This window comes from Podarcis erhardii (assembly GCF_964252035.2).
Source record: "Podarcis erhardii genome assembly, chromosome: 9".
Lineage (NCBI taxonomy): Eukaryota > Metazoa > Chordata > Lepidosauria > Squamata > Lacertidae > Podarcis > Podarcis erhardii.
Genome location: NC_138512.1, coordinates 66,178,922 through 66,194,378, shown reverse-complemented (window position 1 = coordinate 66,194,378; position 15,457 = coordinate 66,178,922). Strand labels below are relative to the sequence as shown.

Sequence of the window (15,457 nt, the reverse complement as noted above, 5' to 3'; positions counted from 1 at the left end):
AGTTTGTCATTCATGAGGATCCTACCCCATATAGTTGGGTTTGGGGTTGTTGTCTCCGCTCCCCACCCCCCAATGTGTGTTTTCTTTTAGCAAGGTCACATTACCATGATTCATGCACCCTGCTATTTAAAGGTAAAGGACCCCTGGATGGTCAAGTCCAGTCAAAGGCGACTATGGGGTTGCACGCTCATCTCGCTTTCAGGCCAAGGGAGCCGGCGTTTGTCCACAGACAGCTTTTCAGGTCATGTGGCCAGCTTCTGGCGCAATGGAACACTGTGATGTAAGCCAGAGCGCACAGAAACACTGTTTACCTTCCCGACACATTTATCTACCTGCACTGGCATGCTTTCAAACTGCTAGGTTGGCAGGAGCTGGGACAGAGCTCACCCCATCCCGGGGATTCGAGCCACCAACCTTCTGATTGGCAAGCCGAAGAGACTCAGTGGTTTAGACCACAGCACCACTATTTGCTCTAACGGTTGTGGGTAAGGGCACTCCATTCTTTTATGTAACTTACATTCCTGCTTACAAGAATATCAAGTCACTTACTGCCATTGGGAGAAATCCATGGAGACCAAGTCATCAACTTCTTCGCTTGTGCCGACAATGGCAGCTGCCTGGTCTGAGTGTTGACCAGGCAGGTGCAAAGGCAAAAAAATGGGAAAAGGTCTTGTTTTAAATTGTGAGTACAGTGGTACCTCGGGTTAAGTACTTAATTTGTTCCGGAGTTCCGTTCTTAACCTGAACCTGTTCTTAACCTGAAGCCCCACTTTAGCTAATGGGGCCTCCTGCTGCCGCTGCGCCGCTGGAGCACAATTTCTGTTCTCATCCTGAAGCAAAGTTCTTAACCCGAAGCACTATTTCTGGGTTAGCGGAGTCTGTAACCTGAAGCATATGTAACCTGAAGCGTATGTAACCCAAGGTACCACTGTAATAATTTCAGGGCAAATAGCTCACCTCATGGTGTTGTATCGCGAGTAGGGAAAATTCTTACCTTGTGTGTTGTGGTGGTCAGAGTGTCCCAGGGTGATACTAGGTCTGTCTCTCTCTCTCTCTGCTTGGTCTACCTCACAGGGGTTTTGTGAGGGTGAAACTAGGATAGGATGTTGCAAAACTATTCATGTCACCATAACCTCCTTGGAAGAATGGTGGGATATAAACGTAATTTAGAAAAGTTAAAATGTTAATGTTACAAACCAGTTAAATTCATAGGAATACATAAGGGAACATGGGAAACCAGATACTGAGCATATCCAGTGGAAATATAGCTAGAATGATAGGCAGGGAAATTCACTATTTTGTGCTATCAGTCCATGCACTAAGTGCTGCTAGACATCATGCCTGGAGGTCATGTTTTCTTTCTTAAGAAGTTGCCGTTAGCCAAGGATGGAGAACCTGTGGCCCTCCAGATGTTGGACTCAAAATACTATCCACTTCCCACCAATATTCAGAGATTCTGGGAGTTGTAGTCCAACATCTAGAAGCCACAAGTTTCCCATCCCTGCCCTAGGCTGTCAATCCCTGTGGCTGCTGTAATGTAACCTGAGCATAAGGGAAGGGGCTTCTGCAAAGGTTTCCTAGGCCAAGAAGGTCTGCAACCTGCAAGCAAGAGCCTATTTTCTGCTCAGAAGAACTGGGTTTGTCTGCAGCTGGAGCTCCAGTAAAAGCCCTATAAAGTGCATTACTAAATTAGCAATATTTACAACTTTTATGCATTCCTCTAATTTATTTATAGCACAAAATTCCTTCTGGTTCTTTCCCCCTTAAAGTCATGGGAGAGTAGATGTTGGCTCAGCCATAAGAGGAGGAAGAAATGGGTTATTTCCCCAACGGCCCCTCAGTGTTTAAAATAAATAGTAACTATAGTGGCTTAGATCCAACTACATTTTTTTAAGGAGGGAAAAACACACACACAGAGGGAGAGAGCGAGAGAGAGAAATTGCTGTGCCCCAGCTTGTCAGTTCAGCAAATCAAGGCATTTCATTTGAGCTGAATGGCGATGTTTAGGTAAGCAAGACTCTGTGCTGGAGAAATATCTATGAAGAGACTGTCAGACCCATTAACACCAAGGTACCTTTATTTTATGTTTTTATTGCCACTTAATCATATCAGGGGAGCCGTGATCAGGTTGAATTCTCGTGCTGTTTTTCACCATCTCTGCTCGGTTTTATGAACGGCTATTCATGTTAGCTTCCGTATAGGCAGAAGACTTTTCTGTAGAATTGTGTGTGTGTGTTTGAAAAAGAGACAGAGTTGTGTGCGTGTGTGTTAAAGGAGTGCTGGCTGGGTTTGGTTTTCATACTGGATAAGGCTTGGGTCTGTGCAGAAATTACACTCATCTGCAGGTGGTGAAAAAATGGACTTGAGAGTCTGGTTGTTGCAAGACTTCTTTTTCTATCCTGCAGCATGCTTGAATCTGGGCAGGCATGCAAAGTTCATCTCTGTTAAGCCTGGATGCCTGGATGAACAACTGTGGACGCAGAATGGCTAAGCAGATGTATGAACTACTTGCTATGTTAATTCCTTAACAGTATGCATTACAGCTGCCCTTTATGTCATGCGTACCCTGTTAAGGAGCTGTGCTTGAGAGACGATGATATGGGAATTCTAATTTGGCACAAAGCTTCTGGCACTCACTGCAGCTTTGCAACACCTTGGTGTTGCCTTGCCTTTGCTGTGTTTCCCCCAGCCCAGGCATGGTGTTCAAAGAAGTTTTTAAAATTGGCATAAAGGTAAAGGTACCACTGACCATTAGGTCCAGTCGTGACCGACTCTGGGGTTGTGGCGCTCATCTCGCTTTATTGGCCTAGGGAGCCAGTGTACAGCTTCCGAGTCATGTGGCCAGCATGACTAAGCCGCTTCTGGTGAACCAGAGCAGCGCACAGAAACGCCGTTTACCTTCCCGCCGGAGCGGTACCTATTTATCTACTTGCACTGGTGTGCTTTTGAACAGCTAGGTTGGCAGGAGCTGGGACCGAGCAACGGGAGCTCACCCTGTCGCGGGGATTTGAACCACCGACCTTCTGATCGGCAAATCCTAGGCTCTGTGGTTTAACCCACAGTGCCACCTGTGTCCCAAAATTGGCATAGATCTCCATAAATTAGAACCATAGTTACATAGGGGAAGAAGAACCACCAGAGATGGCAATCCTGTAGAGCTAAATTGGCTGGTTCCATCTATCCCTCTTGCTGCCTACAGCTGCCATTTGCTCAGCTACCACAAGAATTGATTATGTGCTCATTGCAAGGCTGTGTTTGTTTAGCCAGCGACGGAAATGTACAGAGCACTTTTGGCTGCAGTCATAACTTATATTGCACATATCACCTACTTGCTCTTACACTTATTTTACAAAGATCACACTGCCCAGAACACTGCTTTGTATTTCTGGGGGTGCATTTACAAATCGATTTCTAAAAGTGTTTTAATCCTCGCTTGCTTCATTTTCTCCAATTAAGTGCCATTTGAATTCAGTGCACTGAGTCAGAGAAAACTCTCTTTCCTCCTTTTTCTCATCTCTTTCTTTGCCCTTTGGAATTTATCTAATCATCTTAAATCCCAGAAGATACAGCTCAGTGCAGAATTCATCCAAATTTAACTGAACGTTGCCACTAAGTACATGGTGTGTTTCTTTAGACCTAAAGGTGTGCCATCTGATGCCATGATTTATTTGTTTTTTATGGGGTTGCAATGTGAACTTCCCAGCATCTGAATGCAAATTTGGCCACTGAGCTGTTGCCCACCTGTAACTCCATCCTACTCTATCATGCATGCTTCCTGAGCTTGTCAACAAGACTCCTGCTGGCAACTCACCTTGTTGCATATTGCAATAAATTTGCCCAAATAAACAATTCCCACTGGATTGCACACACACAATATTTTCTCATTTAAAGCAGCAATGGAGGGAGGAGAACTTTTCATTTATTTTAAACATGCACGCCTGGCAGTAGGTAACCTAAGGGGATGCTTGGTGCAGCCTGCACACTCTCAGTGAATAGCACATGAATCATTAGGCCTTCTTCTTTGGCCTGAGACATCCATTGATGATATTGTTTCATTAACTTGCCTGTAAGGCATTACAGGAAAAATCAACAAGTAAGCTAGTGGACCGCAAAAAGGATGCTCATAAAATAGATACTGCAGGTACGCCAGACAAGTAGAATATTTTCTTTCCAGTGTACAGCACAGTATTCTTTGGATTCCAGTATTTCCCAGAGGCACCTTCTGCAATCAGGGATGTGTCCCACAAAGCAATGATGCAAAATATTTCTTTCTTTTTAAATATACATTTTTATTAGTTTTTACATATATTTTCCAAACAGAACATATCATATCATCTCATCTTATACAACATTTTGGCTATTTTAGTCTGAGACTTCCATCAACCTCATCTCTTAACCTTTTCAAACCTCATCTCTTAACCTTACCTTTGTTATCCTAAGTACTACTTTTAACAATCCATAACTTAAAACCCATTCTCATAAATCTTTTCTGCAATATTTCATATAGTTCTCCTTACAAAACATATTGCAGTCCTACAAGCGTAGTCAGTTGGTTGCAATTGTCTTTCAGATAACTCATATATTTACTCCAATCTTTCAAGAATTTCTGGCCCTGCTGGTTTTGAATTCTCCCTGTCATCTTATCCAATTCTGCATATTCCATCAATTTCATCTGCCGTTCCTCTTTCGTCGGTAGTTCTTCCTGCTTCCATTTCTGTGCCATGATGCAAAATATTTCATTTGGCATCCTTTTTTTATGGTAGCCCTAATGTTGTTCAGCTCTCAAGGAACTGCTATCCACATTATGCATCAGCCCTGTATACCTGAAGGAGCGTCTCCACCCCCATTGTTCAGCTCGGACACTGAGGTCCAGCTCTGAGGGTCTTCTGGCGGTTCCCTCACTGCAAGAAGTGAGGTTACAGGGAAACAGGCAGAGGGCCTTCTTGGTAGTGGCACCAGTAGTGTTCTCAAAGCTACCAACATGAGTTTGACCAAATTGCGGGAGGCAGTGGAAAACAGGAGTGCCTGGCGTGCTCTGGTCCATGGGATCACGAAGAGTTGGACATGACTAACCTACTAAACAACAACAACAATTGAGGTGAGGTTACAGGGAAACAGGCAGAGGGCCTTCTTGGTAGTGGCACCAGTAGTGTTCTCAAAGCTACCAAAGCTTTCCTGGGAGGAAAGGCAGGATTTAAGTTTATTAAGAATAATCATCATAAATGCATGTGCCTTTAAGCATACTTCTGTAATCACAGCCCATTAGGGATCATCCAAACTTACCTTTTACCTTTTGCCCTGCACTTTTAAGCACTGATCTGTGCTTTTTAAAAAATAAAAATAACAATTAGAGTTTATATAGAGATATACAAAACTTAATACCAAATATTTATCTTATTCAAAATTAATCTAAAAAAAAATAGGAGGAAAGGAGGAAAGGTTAAGAGAAAAAAGAAAAGAAGAGAGAAAAACAAGGAAAAAAGAGAGAAAATGATTTTTGTTGAGGGAGGCAGAACCTCAGTTTGCTTTGTATTTTTATTATTATTGATTTAAGGGGGGCAGTTGCCCCCCTGTCCTCCCTCTTGGCTATGCCTATGGAAAACTATAAGAAGTAAAGAGCAGGTTTTCACAGTGAAAATACTAGGGCAAAAAAAGATTAAAAAGTGCAGGCCTGTACCTAGAAACAAATCACAAAAGGATGGCTGGATGAGGCCTTAGAGTACCCAGGTGTCTGCAAGCACAAATTTACCAAACACAGCACACATGCAAGCATAATGTGAACGGCTGCCCTAATTTTGTGGTTTGTTTTTATGGTTTGTGAAGGAAATTCATTTCCTCTGCCTGCCTTCCCTGTTCCCTGACTCAAAGGACCATCAATAAAGATCAACTTGCCTTATTATGACCAATCTTCTTCAGCACCCCGATCCCCCCCCCCCCCCGCATGAAAAGTAGCACTTGGCTGTCCATTTTCACCTGTTTATCTTTCAGCACCATCAGAGCTGAAAAACGGAGGGAAACCAGGTGCTTTTATAGCAACTGGAGAGCAATGGAACATGCATTTATGGCACCCACACTTCACTGAGCCAGAGGCTAAGCAGTCATTAGCAACAATGTTTTTTTCCCAGTGCCATCCTTCTATCGCGGAAGTGGAAATGTTGAAGGTGAAGGTTTGCTCATCGGGATTTGGCAGCATTGCTTCTGCTCATTTCAAAATAGTCCTGTGGCTTTGCATGATTACAGTTGCACAAAAATGAAGCTTTGCACACCCTTTTCATGAAAGAAAGGGGCCTGAACAACCAATAGCAGAGTCAACTGGAAGCTCCAGTTGCTACATAAAAGCCAATGGGGAGGAGAGACCATTATTCCCCCACCCCCAATTTCTTTTTTTTTTATTTCAAGATTCAAAGTTACAGGTTATCTCTCAACAGTTATAATCCTCATTCTGCAATACTAATGACTTCTGGCTCACCCATCCTCAATGTTTATAATCACAATTGCATCTTACAATTCCATCATATACAGTTTCATCCTCTTTAACAGGTTTCTCAATATATTCAGCTGTATTTTTCTTAAACTTCAAACCCCACTGTGGACTATGCATACGGACAATTATTTTTTAAATAGACCAGCAAAGGTTTCCAGTCCTCCTTGAAAAATTCTAGATTTGTGTCAGAGCTGTCAGTTTTGCCATCTCTGTATATCCCATGATTCATTTTTTAAAAAATGCCAAATAAGAGCCCAAACTGCATGATTGCAGTTAATGTGCATGGTGGGTTTTTTCTTATATAAATAGCAGTCATAGGGGATCCTGAGTAGAACTGGGACTACAGGGAGCGGAGAGGGAAAGTTTAAGCCTTCTTTTTCTTTATTTTAACTGATCCTGGATAGCTCAGTTGGTTAGACCATGGTGCTGATAACGCCAAGGTTGCAGGTTCAATCCCTGTATGGACCAGCTGCATATTCCTGCATTGCAGGGGGTTGGACTAGATGATCCTCAGGGTCCCTTCCAACTCTACAGTTCTATGATTCTATGATCTGCATGCAGTGATCCCAGTGAAAACCATCTTCCTAAGCTGCTGTTTGTATTTTCTCCTAATAAATATAAGCAGCTGGCAGAAGAGGGTTTTTTGTTGGGGCTGTAGCAGGGGAGAAAGGGTTAAGCTCTTCTTCTCAATCTCCTGAGGTCCCGAAGTTGCTCAGGATCCTTTTGTTACTGCTAGTTGCATAACAAAAGCCATATATTAATATCAAATCTAGTCTGGCACAGATATGCATTTCAAAGTAAAAAGGGAAAAGAAGCCAGACCATAGCTCCATCTGGTACGCAGGCTGAGACCCTACCTGCCCGCGGTCTGTCTCGCCAGAGTGGTGCATGCTCTAGTTATCTCTCGCTTGGACTACTGCAATGCACTCTACGTGGGGCTACCTTTGAAGGAGACCCGGAAACTGCAATTAATCCAGAATGCGGCAGCTAGACTGGTGACTGGGAGCGGCCGCCAAGACCACATAACACCGGTCTTGAAAGACCTACATTGGCTCCCAGTACGTTTTCGAGCACAATTCAAAGTGTTGATGCTGACCTTTAAAGCCCTTAATGGCTTTGGCCCAGTATACTTGAAGGAGCGTCTCCACCCCCATCGTTCTGCCCGGACACTGAGGTCCAATGCCGAGGGCCTTCTGGCAGTTCCCTCGCTGAGAGAAGTTACAGGGAACCAGGCAGAGGGCCTTCTCGGTAGTGGCACATGCCCTGTGGAATGCCCTCCCACCAGATATTAAAAAGAAAAACAACTACCAGTATTAGAAGACATCTGAAGGCAGCTCTGTTTAGGGAAGCTTTTAATGTTTAATAGACTATTGTATTTTAATATTCTGTTGGAAGCCACCCAGAGTGGCCGTGGAAGCCCAGCCAGATGGGCGGGTATAAATAATAAATTATTATTATTATTATTATTATTATTATTATTATTATTAAACCGAATCAGTCAGATCCATGCAGGATCCTTGCTTCTGTGGGACATAGAAAAGCAGGTGCGTTGGGCTCTGTCTGTCTGTTCCACACTGTGTTTCGCCTTGCAAGTATTTACCTACAAACAGATTCATAGAAATCATAGAAACATAAAGTTGGAAGGGTCACCTACACCAATCCTCTGCATTACAGGAATCTCAACACACAATCTCCCATCCAATTTGAAACCATACCAGACCCTGCTTAGCTTTGCAAATGTGCTAGTAGTTTTCATGCTTCACCACTAGGATTCCTGTATGCTTGATGTCTAGATTTGGGTTATAAACTGGGATGGTGGTGGAAGGGGTTAGATGACGTGGGAAACATTTTCCTTTGTCTTGGGAAATGCTAAATATAAATTAATGGAAATTACAACCAGTGTGTAAATAACGTTCATGTAATGCAATTAGGACCAGTATTTGGACAGTTATATTTTTCACTTGAACAAGCAACCTGTGTCCATCTGGAGCCTGGCACTAATTCAGAGTTTCTTGCACGTAAGCCACTTCTCCACTGGCTCAAAATTCATTGGCTATCCTTCCATTCATGTTCCGTTTTGGAGAGATTTGCACACAGAAAGACAGCTGCAGAGCTTTAGTAATAGTTAAAAGGGAACGTTGGTTTTTTGGGGGTTTTTTTGTGAGCGCTGTTAGCAGTGTCCGAGTTTGCAGACTGGCAAGCAGCAGGCACCCCAGATGGCGGGAATTGAAATCGTTTGAGCACTAAAAGTACTGTAAAGTGGAATTTTCACACACTGCAGTAATTCCCATATTTTTCATGGCTGGAAGCTGTTGCTTTTGCTGAAAAATAAACAGAATCGTTCAGGGGTTGAGGAGCTTTATGCCGTGTATCAAGGCTGGCCTGAGAATTTTTGCTCCCTGAAGTGAAGAACAAGATGGCCCCTCCCTTGCTCCAGGTACAAAACCCAAGCAGCCTGCCAACTGAATCTTACTTCAGTCAGCACTGGTAACAGAACTGTGGCCTACACAGCATTAGTGTTTTGTTTTTTAATAATTTTTAGCAAGTTTTACATTTTTGTATTCAACACAATCATCATTATCACAAGAAAAGAGAAAACATATCCAAATCCCAATCTCCCCTGACTTCCCTCAACTTCCTCTTCTGGTTCTTTAAATATTGTTTCTTCTGCTTATTTTATTCTACCTTAATTTGTAGTCTTTTAACTATATCTTATTACACTCATATCATTCATATTTTCCATATTACTTAACTTTTATATTTGTTTTCTTAATTGTAAGTGTTTAGTCAAACCCTGCTAGTGAATCTATTCTTTATAGTGTCTCTGTAGATACATCATAAACGATTCCCGATAGTTTTTTTGAAATCTCTATTGTCTTTGTCTCTAAGTTTTCCAGTGAGCTTCACCATTTCAGCATACTGTATTCCATCAGTTTTCCTTGCCATTCCTCTTTCGTTGGTATCTTGTCATCTTTCCATTTTGGGGCTAGTAATATCCTAGCCACTGTTGTAGCATACATGAATAGTTTCTTCCACGCTTTTGGCAGGTCTTGGCCTGTACAGTGGTACCTCAGGTTACAGATGCTTCAGGTTACAGATGCTTCAGGTTACAGACTCCGCTAACCCAGAAATAGTACCTCGGGTTAAGAACTTTGCTTCAGGATGAGAACAGAAATTGCATGGTGGCAACAGGAGGCCCCATTAGCTAAAGTAGTACCTCAGGTTAAGAACAGTTTCAGGTTAAGAACGGACCTCCGGAATGAGTTAAGTTCTTAACCCGAGAGACCACTGTAATGCCTAGCAAAACAGCTTCTGGTCTTTTTTCATTTAATTGTAAATCATTTCCCAATAGCTTTTAATTACAATTCCACCACATGTGATAAAACATGCCTTCTTTCTCTTTACACTTCCAACACTTACTGGAGCGGCCTACACAGCGTTTGAGGGCAGCAGGATAGCTTAGGAAGTGCACACCCAGCTTTTTCTACTCACAGCCCCTCAGAATCTGCTGCCTGAGGCAGGGGTGTCTTACCCATAGAGGCTAGTGGCGTGGGGCGCCAGGGCGCCAAGTTCTGAAGGGCACCAGGGAAGAGGCAGAGGCTGGATGTGGTGCCTCCTGGCATCAGCTTGCCGCCCTCGCCTGCCTCTGCCATACCATGCCAAAGCAGCGCCATGCCCAGGGCCTCTATCTGCCATGGCCACCACGGCATAAAGCGGTACCAGCTGAGCCAGGAGGTGCTGCGTCCCGCGTCTGCCTCTTCCCCACCAGAGGAGCTGCCCTCCAGCTGCTGCCTGCCTTCCCCAGCCCCGCTGGCAGCGCTGTCCTCCCTAAAAAACTCTGGGAAACGGGGGCCACCAGAGGGAGCTTTGTACTACGGTGCCGGATATGCTTAAGACGGCCCTGGCATGAGGCAGCTACCTCACTCTGGCTAGTGACTGAATGTGAGTGTAAATTTGTACAACAGTGCTTCAGACATAATGACCACTTTCTAGCTACCTGATACTGTGGTACCTCTGGTTGCGAACGGGATCCATTCCAGAGGCCCGTTCGCAACATGAAAAGAATGCAGCCTGCAGTAGCATGTATGCGCATGTGCTGGTTGCGATTCATCACTTCTGCGCATGCACATGAGGTCATTTTGTGCATGCACGAGCGGTGAAACCCGGAAGTAACCCTTTCCGGTACTTCCGGGTTGTCGCGGGACATAACCTAAAAGAACGTAACATGAAGCGGACATAACATGAGGTATGACCAGCCAGATGGCGGGGTACAAATAATAATAATAATAATAATAATAATAATAATAATAATAATAATAATAATAATAATTTCTCACTTACCAAGCCTATTTTGATACCTCCCCAGTTATTTTTGAATACTGTCTTTCAATCCAAAGGGCTCTATCGTGGTGAAGAGCTTCATGCCAAATGAACACTTGCTAACCAAGCTCACACCCACACTATTCGTTTAAAGAACATGACTTCCCTCAAAGAATGCTGGGAACTGCAGTTTACCCATCACAGCAAGTTCCATCTGTAAGGGAATGGGCAAATGCAATCTGGCAATTGTATGCTAATGTGCAAGGTATCTTTATTACAAAAGGTAATAAGGTACTGGAAACATGAATAAAGATTCACAAATACATTTCATATTTGAATGGAAAACCCTCTGGAATAATTTAGCATGAGTTTGTATTTTGATTTTAAAAAATATTATAATTATTACAAATACTCTTCAATTGAATTGTAACCTGGTTTCTGCATTTCTGTCTTATTTTTGTAAAATAAGACAGTAAAAAGAGTGTTCTCACTGATCCCCATCCCACACATGTAAGAGCTTTTTTTTAAAAAAGGGAGAATTTTAAAAGTGGATATGTAACTGTATGAAATAGACTTCAGTGCCAAAACAAGGCCATTTCTTTCTTTAAAAACACAAAGAAATAAACCTATGAAATACACCCAGCTATACACAGTGGCAAATATGTTTTCTATATCAGCTTTGAAGGCATTGTTTGATATCTGCTCAGCAAAAGGGATCAATTAATTTGAGCTGCTGTGAGCAGTTACAGAAGTCATCATATAGCCTTTATATCTTGAAAGGCTAAATGAAGATGCCATTGATGTGAGAACTCGAAAGCCTGGATTTCATGCTGAACATGAAGAAAAGGGCTTTTAAAACTAACTGTTAAATATACGCCAAATAGAAGTGACATATTCAATTCTTAGCTTTGAATTTCATATGGAGATTATAAGCCCTACAGAAAACGCTACATGGCCTGTTATTTGAATGTCTTAATTCACAATCTCACATTTTTCAAATCCCGCCTTCCTCTTCTTGGTCTGTTTCCCAGTTTCCAGATCTTGTAATTTCCCCTACATTGAGCCTTCGTATATCACAATAATCATAACAGAAACAGGGTGCTCTGTGTTTGCAGAGTGGGTAGCAGGCTTCTAAAAGCAGAAAATAACAGGTAAGGGAAGAATCTATCTTCCCACTACTCGTTCTCCAGCTTGCTTGTTTATTGCTGTAACCATGTGATCAAGTGGACACCAAAATCCCTTTGAGTCTGATTACAGAGCAAATGAAAGTCTTGTATGGCAAAGGACACCAGCACTGACTTTAAAAGCAAATGTTCAACTCTCTTGTGCACATAAATGTGATGGCCTAGGGTTCAAAACTATCAATCAAAACAAAGACCTGAGGACCTGAGACACGAAACAAGGTAATAATTTGCTGATATGTTTTATTGTAAAGAATGCAGGGTGAGGGAGGTGTGGGGAAGTCCAGCTAACAATTTAAAAATGTATTTTGAAAGTTGGAGTATTATTTATTTTTCTTCTTTTTTTCTTCTTCTGTAAACTGAAAATGCAATAAAAACGTTTAAAAAAAAAAACAAAGACCTGAAGACACTGAAGAGGGGAAGTCTATGCACAGGAATTGCCTCTAAATGAACCATGGAGAGGCAGAGGAATCCATGTGAGGAGAACCCTAGGAGCAACCACTGTGTCCACATACATGGCTTGGTCACTCTGCCCTCCTCTTCTGACCATCTCCAGACTTTTGACCAAACACTTTAAGCACCACGAATTTCCCCCTTGATATGCCTGCAGCCTGCATGAAGCCCCAGTTGGTTCCTGACTTCTGCTGCAGCAACATCTAAGTCTGCTGCTCTTCGGTGCTTGTATCCAGCCTGAATTCTCTCAGTGCCATGGAGAGCTGTCCATGGTCCTGTAGACACCCCATGGAACAGCACAATAGAAATAGAAATCTTTTGAAGTCTGTGAAGGCAACATAACTGTTTGACCATTCTCTATTTCTCATAATTTTACAGATTATTTATTCCCCCCCCCACCATTTTATATATCACATAGCACCATGATTACTAAGCAGCGTACAATGAGGTTACCAAAGAGATGCAAACATAAAATCAGTTAAAATTAAGCATAAAATGACTGGTTATTATTTTTAAGTCATCACCAATTGCCTGAAGTTCAACAGAGAGGGGGGCTTGTCGGATCTCAGCTGGAAAGGAGTTGCACAGGTTTGAACCCACAATACTGAGCACAGGTCCTGATGGATGCAAGGTGTGAAATCGGACCCATTGGAGAACACTAACAGCAACACCCCCCCCCAAGAACCCCCTTTGATTGGGCTGGGATATAATGAATTAAGTGGACCTTAGTATCTGGACCCAAGTTGCTAAGGGTCTTGTAAATTAACGCAATAGCCTTGAATTTGGCCAAGCACTAAATGGACATTAAGGATGTCTTCTTTAAACAACAGTTCACAATGAGAAGAACTCTACTAAAGATAATATTTCAAAAGTCACAAAACAATACTGAGCAGGGAAAGAGATTGACAAAGAAATAACTCCCCTCCGCCCTGCTTCCAACAGATCTCATTCCCTCCTGTGAAGGTACGGAAGTAGCCATTCCATTCTCAGAAGGTGCCTTCTGGCTCTAGCACATAAAGTCCTAGAACATTCATGGTTGAAGCTTCCAGATCTAGAACATAAGAAGAACCTGCTAGATCAAGCCAATGGCACTTTTAGTTCAGCATCCTGTTCTCACTGTGGCCAATCAGATGTCTATGAGAAACCAGGGAGCATCACCTACACACAAGAGCCCTCTTCCTTCCTGTGGTTCTCAGCAACTGGTATTCAGAAGCATTGCTTGCTTCATTGTGGGGGCAGAGCAGAGCCATCATGGCTGGTAGCAATTGATATAGCCTTCTCCTCCATGAATCTGTCCAAACCTCTTTTAAAGCCTTCCAAGTTGGTGGCCATCACTGTCACCTGGGGGAACGAGTTCCATTGTTCAGCTATTTGCTGCAGAATGATAGGCATGAATCTGAATGTGTTCGGTGACTTTCAGCCAGTTACGCTGTATACTTGTTCAGACTGGAATTCACACGGGATCAGAGGGACCATTGCTAGGAAGTTGTACGCCATCCATTTGAAGGTGTACCCATGCGGATGCCTACACAGAAAGCTCTGATGGCATGGAAGGATTTAGTGCCTTCGAGTGATCCAGCCATTTTTCAAGCTATTGTTTGAAAAACAGTAAATCAGCAATGGAGAATTATCAGCTCAGTGGCCCATATTTCTCCAGAAGACAGGAGGGTGTTGTGCTTTTAATGCCAATAATTTGAAACAAATAGTTTGTAGTCTGACCTGAAAATTGTGTTGGGGGTTGTTGTCCTTTTTTACTGTGGGAAGAGGAAACTTTCTCTTTCTATCCTCTTTCGATGCTGCATATTAACCTAATCTCATTTCCTGGTTGGCCAGATCCATTGTCTGCAAGCAGCAGCTATGGAAATCTAAATGTATGTGTGTTTCTAATCTCCCCCCACCCTCACCCTCCACCGCCTCTCCCCACTATGGATGTTTTGTTAGCCTTTGTACTTGTTTGTAGTCTGCTTAAATTGGGTGTCAGATTCCAGCTGGAAGCCAGGCTGCTTGTTGCCATTATGGCTAATTGGGCATTCATAAGCAGGGAAAAGATACACCCCATTTGCATCTAAATTTTATTAGTATCCTACTGTTTGGCTCCTCTTTTGGGGGAGGTGATGGCTATTTGTCAATGTCTGCTTCCTTACATTTGGCGCTTCCCCAATATATATTTTTTCCTTGGAAGAGTCACAATTGGATAGCTCTGTCGCTGCTGTTGTTTTTCCCCCAAGTGCTTTTACATAGTTTAAAAATTTATGTCCGGGAAAAGAGCCAAAGACCTTTTACAATTAATGCTACACTGGTGCAAATTTTAATCAGAGGGAAGACACGTCAGAAAGACGGGCAGTCAAGGGACACTCTTTGTTCCTTCCCAGGCTTTATGTAGTCCATTGGCCTTATAAAAACAAGCAATCAGGAAAATCGAGATTTTCCTGATTGCTTATGATTTAAATGGCAATCCTTCAACTATAAGGTCCACCCTTGCCCAACGAAAAAGGAATGTCGAATAAAGGTAAGATGAGGACTTTGGGCATGGGTTCTTGGTGATTGAAGCCTGGGCAATTTTAGAGACCAGAACAAATTGTAGGGCGATGGGCTGGGGTCAAATAATAAATCAAAGGAGCAGCTGTAGAAATATAATTTAGGAGTTGCTCCAAGGTCAAAGCTGAAGAGGGCAGTTCATAGGAGAAGGCAGTTTCTATCAGGGTTTGTTGGATATTTATCAGAATAACTCTTCTGCAGAAGATTCCTTCATTGCAGGGCGTTGGAATGGATGACTCTCATGGTCTCTTCCAATTCTACAATTCCATGATATTCATCCATTCATTGTTTTACATTTTCAATAAGACCGAAATACTGAGTTGGGATGAGCATTTTTAAATGACTCCCCAGTGCTCCGGAGCTGCTGCTTACCACCCCGGCAATCTCAAAAGAAACCTTATTTAGATGGTGTTATTACCTCCTACCTTCCAAAGGCCATCTTCTTTTGTTTTGTTTTGTTTCCCCATTGATTTCTATAAAGG

General features: G+C 42.7%; 1 protein-coding gene across 6 annotated transcripts in view; it reads left to right on the top strand.

The window, feature by feature from the left end:
* Positions 1-15,457, top strand: part of ARHGAP24 (Rho GTPase activating protein 24) — a 430,705-nt gene that overhangs the window by 253,425 nt on the left and 161,823 nt on the right. Inside the window, exon 1 of one of the 6 annotated variants that reach the window (XM_081876827.1) lies at positions 1,929-2,070. The exons of 4 other annotated variants lie outside the window; for them this stretch is intronic. The gene's annotated coding sequence lies outside the window, so the exon portion shown is untranslated. Of the gene's footprint in view, positions 1-1,928; positions 2,071-15,457 lie in introns of those variants that run through there. One more of the 6 variants, XM_081876828.1, reaches the window with a different exon arrangement.